Source organism: Branchiostoma belcheri, unplaced genomic scaffold (assembly GCF_001625305.1).
Source record: "Branchiostoma belcheri isolate BF01 breed outbred unplaced genomic scaffold, Haploidv18h27 scaffold26, whole genome shotgun sequence".
Classification (NCBI taxonomy): domain Eukaryota; kingdom Metazoa; phylum Chordata; class Leptocardii; order Amphioxiformes; family Branchiostomatidae; genus Branchiostoma; species Branchiostoma belcheri.
In genome coordinates, this window is record NW_017803865.1 from 2,676,419 (window position 1) to 2,681,156 (window position 4,738).

Below are 4,738 nucleotides of genomic sequence, written 5' to 3' on the forward strand. Positions count from 1 at the left end.
ACAGCCAACCTTACCGTCATCAGTAAGTACTGTAGTAGCAGTAGTACAGTAGTTACTGTTACAGTAGTAGTAGTAAGTAGTACTGATCCAGAAGGCTGAGCTCACCGACCAATCACCATTCTCCCTGGTCGCCACAGGAGGCCAGACCACAGCCAACCTTACCGTCATCAGTAAGTCACAAGCTCTTTAAGAGTTTTAAACAGGCACTCCTGCAGTTCTAGAACAAGCTGCTAGGGGCTCAAACTCGTGTCACTTCTTACTGTCATCAAACAACCATACCAACAAACCAGCCAATCTTACTGTCATCAGTAAGTCAGAAGCTCCTAAAACATAGCCAATTGTTCCCATCTCATCTATCCCTTTGTCTTAGTCTTAGTTATACACTAAATTGACGAATACCTGAGAAAATGCCTTGAAGTGGAGATAATATCTTTGGCTCCTGTTTTGCCTGTGAATGAAGAAAGACGAAAGTTTGAAAGTTTCGTTGTCATGTCATCCATGGTTGTAGTGATATATACTTTTACATTAAACACTTAGCATAAACCAAAAGGTTTCTCCATGAATTATGCGTGATATATAACCTGATGAATTTCCTTCCCCCAGAAATCCCGCCCGAGTTCTCGCTGGGTGTGAAGGATGTGAAGGTTCGTGAGACGGAGACAGCCACCTTCAAGTGCGAACTGACAAGGGACGCTGACTTCGTCAGGTCAGATATCAAAGAGACACAGATTGTGCAACATGATAGTTGACTAACATATCATGTTTAACTTATCATTTTCAACATCCAAAGAGTTTTGTAAAGGGGCATCTCTGCGTCAGTTTGATGGACAATTGCTGATCATACTACTAAGTCTTAAAGTTTAATGGTGCATTTGCTGCTACCAGAACAAGTGACTTTTGCAGAAATGGGAATGTTTTGAAGACTGTGAAATCCTACACAAAACGATATTTACACATCAGACAACCACTTAACCTGCACAGCTTAACCTACATAGCATTCATGTCCATATCACAGACTCTGAGACACTTACATTTATGGATTGAGAAACATGATAGTTTTCTAACTTTTCATAACATTTTAAAAGAAAGCTTTAAATCAAATTGATGGACAATTGCGGATCACGATCAAAGTCGTAAAGTTGTACTGAAGAAGACAAGTAGGTTCCAGTGTGAGACTGTTGTTACTTCTGGGACAGAAATATTGTGTTGGGTGGCAATGACCTGTGCTAGGTTTGTATGTTTGGGTTCCAAAGTGGGTGGGCAGAGATTTGGTTTCATTTGATAGACAGGGTTTTGCACTGGCGTCAAAGGTGAAATCGTATGAGAAATAATGCATTTTATGATATAGTTCATTAACTTCAAACATTATGAACTTCTGGGAAGTATGAAATCTGGGATTTCTTGTTGAACCCTAAGATGGAGGAGGGAATGGAGACTGGTCAATCTTGTTGTAATTAAAGTAGACCAGTATACTCCAGCTTGAGACTGTTGGCCACAACTTGGCAATCATACCGTATTAATCTTGAGACTGTTGTTCCCCCCCCCCCAGATGGAGGAGGAATGGAGACTGGATCGACACAAAAGACAGCGAGAAGTACGAGACAATCGGCAAGGGCCGTAAGCACGCCCTGCTGATCAACAACTGTGTGCCGGAGGACGCCATAAGCTACACTGCTGTAGTCGGCGAAAAGGAGAGCACTGCCAAGTTAGAAGTGGAAGGTAGCGTCGACGCTTTCATTCCTAGCAGCGACGGCAGAGAGCCAAGTTTACCACATTCTGCATGGCTTACTGATGCAGTTTTGGCTGTCCCCTACACCAGTAGTATATGTAGTGCGGTTTTGGCTACTAAATGTAGTATGTTGAAAGGGGCCCTGCATGCCCCTTTATGTAAAGTGTAATCAGCCTTTTTAAGTCTTACATACACACATAATTCGTAGGCAGCCACAAAATTAAGACAGCGCAATTCTAGCCTCATGATTTAAGGCAATTCCCAATCAGCTTTGAGAATTTAAAGTGATTTGTAATCTGCGGAAAAAATTTTGGAGTGATTTGTAATCGCTACCTGCCAATACAGGGCTCCTTTCAGCAAGAACTTAGTTACCGTTCATATATGCTTGCAACGGTAGTTCTGCACCAAACAACGCTAACGCTCGCACGCGCAGCTTCCCTTGCTTAGGCTTCACATGCTGGCTGGTAGACACGTAGCATAGTAACCCACGCACTGCTCTGTAGAATGGCTATCCTAATTTCGGCAAGCAGATCTTTTGGTGACTGCAAAGACAAATTGGCAAGGCAGTATATATTTATTTGCCATCTGGGCTAGTGTAAAAAAGATACCATTACAAAAAAGAGATCCCAGTAAAAACCTAAAAACACACCAAACACAAGCGGAACCCCAAACCTCTGCTTGGCGAGAGTCGCTATCTGGCTGAGTTCACGCAGAAAAATGCACAATATCTGCTGCACAGCAAGCTGCTAGAATAAGCGACGATTGACTGCAGCTATGGCTCGTAGCTTAGCGTGTGACGACCGCAGAAGCCTTTCCATGAGTGCTCACAGCTTTGTCTTCTCCTGGCTGCACGGTGACGTGAGTTTGTTGTGACGCGTGTGTGCATGTTGAGTGCCTGTTGGGTACATCACAGTACCCGGGGTTTAGGTGCTTCACTAGTACTTATCGAAAGGGCTCGGACGTAATGACAATCCTGTGTCGTTTTGTACAAGTCCTCCCACAAGAGAAGGCTTCCAAACTTCATGGAAGTCGTATCCCCTCTTCATGTATGTCTTCTTTAAATCTCTCAATCTATTTTGCAAAGAAACTCACACCAAGCCACTTTGAGGCCTAATTCTATTCCGTCACTCTAATAACCAACTGGTACGAAATCTGATCTCGTCCACCTCTACTCTCTCTCTCTATCACTCTATCTGTCTCGTCTGTCTCCTCCCTCCCTTGCTAATACGTTCTGTCCTTCTGACCCCCTCTCCCCGCTCTATACGTGTTATAGAGTTAGTACGGATTGTTATACCGCCCGAGCCCACTTCGGTGATTACCAATGAGGTAACTAAATTCGAGTGCGAGCTCAACACGGAGAAAGCAGACGTGACGTGGTGGAAGGAAGGCGCGGAGATCCGACCGGGAGAGAAGTACCGGATGGAGAAGGATAAGAAGAAGCACACGCTGTTTATCGCCGACACCACCGAGGCCGACGCAGGAATGTACTCCGTGACCGCCGGAGAGGACCAGGCGAACGCTCCACTGACCGTGGGAGGTTCGTACGCACGAGCGAGTCATGGCGTTTTCGCGCGTTTCTCTTTCTAAAACCCGTTTTACCTTCTTGCGCGATGGTACAGTAAAGTGCTGCGGCGGCGGACGCGATCATGATCAGGCCTGTACTTTTTTTTTATAATTTATGTAGCAGAAGTTTCAGAAAATAGTTTCATCAGGTTGGTAGAGTGGGGTTTTCTTTTATACAACCAAACTTGTCTTGCCTTGCTTACGTTTCAGTGTCTAGCAGACACCTTCCTCAGAGCAGAACTCCAGTCTGAAGCTCTGAGGAAAGTGTCTGATAGACATCGAAATGTAAGCAAGGTAAGACAAGTTTGGTTGTGCAAAAGAAGACCCCTACATGTATATCCTGTATCAGAAGTTCCTTTGGTGTGCCCCTGTCATAGTGCTGCAACTTTAAACACAGTCTGCAGCGATGTGAAAGTCTTTGGCAGTCAGGATATCCATGCCCCTAATGTCACAGTCACATCTGTTGCAGGCCATCATAACATTTTGACGTCCTAGCATTTTCCAACAGGCTGTGATAGAAACAACCTGCAACAAGGGATCTACAACAGCTGAATTTGGCAGCACACCCACACAACTTACAATCCAAAGAATCCATCAGCTTGCAATTATTAAATGATGATTGTACAACATATGTGGCCAGGCCATCACTGCACTCAAGACATTTGCCATCAACCATATGAATGTATTCCTGGTTAATTCTCATGATGTGCTCCACCTTCTGAAGACTAACATTATGCTTGAGTGCAGCAGTGAGGGGACGGGTGTCCATGATTGCCCTAGACTTTCTTGTCGCAGCGGATTGCCAAAAGTTGACGTGACTTCACTCTCCCACGCAGAACTATCCTGCAACAATACTGTAACCTCTCTCCCACGGTAGTATTGCTGTGGGGTATCTCTGCTTGGGAGAGTGAAGCCACAGACAGGGGCTGTACCGTCAGTATCAGACTGAATAGCAGTTTAGTCAGTTTTGTTCATGACGTGCGCAAACAAACTTCACATCAGTAGTGCGAATGATCTTTGGCATAGGTTGTTTATTTCTTAGACTAGGTCATCTACTGACTGTAGTACATATATCTATAATTTTTAGTATTTATAGAATAGGGAAACATTGGTCGATGACCCAAGTGCAAAAGTTACATAACATTAATTGAATACATAGCACTGTAGATGATAGATACCTTGGAGTCTTCCTAGTAGGTGTTGTGTAATATCAGGAATATACATTGTACATTGTTTCATTTCCTAACTGATAGATGAATATACATAATGATTGGACATTGTTACATTTCTTCACTGGTAGATGAATATACATTGTACATCTACCAGTGAAGAAATGAAACAGTAAGAGGAAGACTTACTAGTTGCCTTTCCCGTCTGGAACGTTTCAGACGCCCCCCCTGAAGATGATTGAAGGTCCGAAGGACCAGCTTGTGATTGAGAAGGAGA

The 4,738-nt window shown here is 43.9% G+C and overlaps 1 protein-coding gene across 1 annotated transcript in view; it reads left to right on the top strand.

Annotated features, from left to right (window-relative positions):
* Positions 1–4,738, top strand: part of LOC109471812 (titin-like) — a 30,237-nt gene that overhangs the window by 17,922 nt on the left and 7,577 nt on the right. The window lies entirely within an intron of this gene.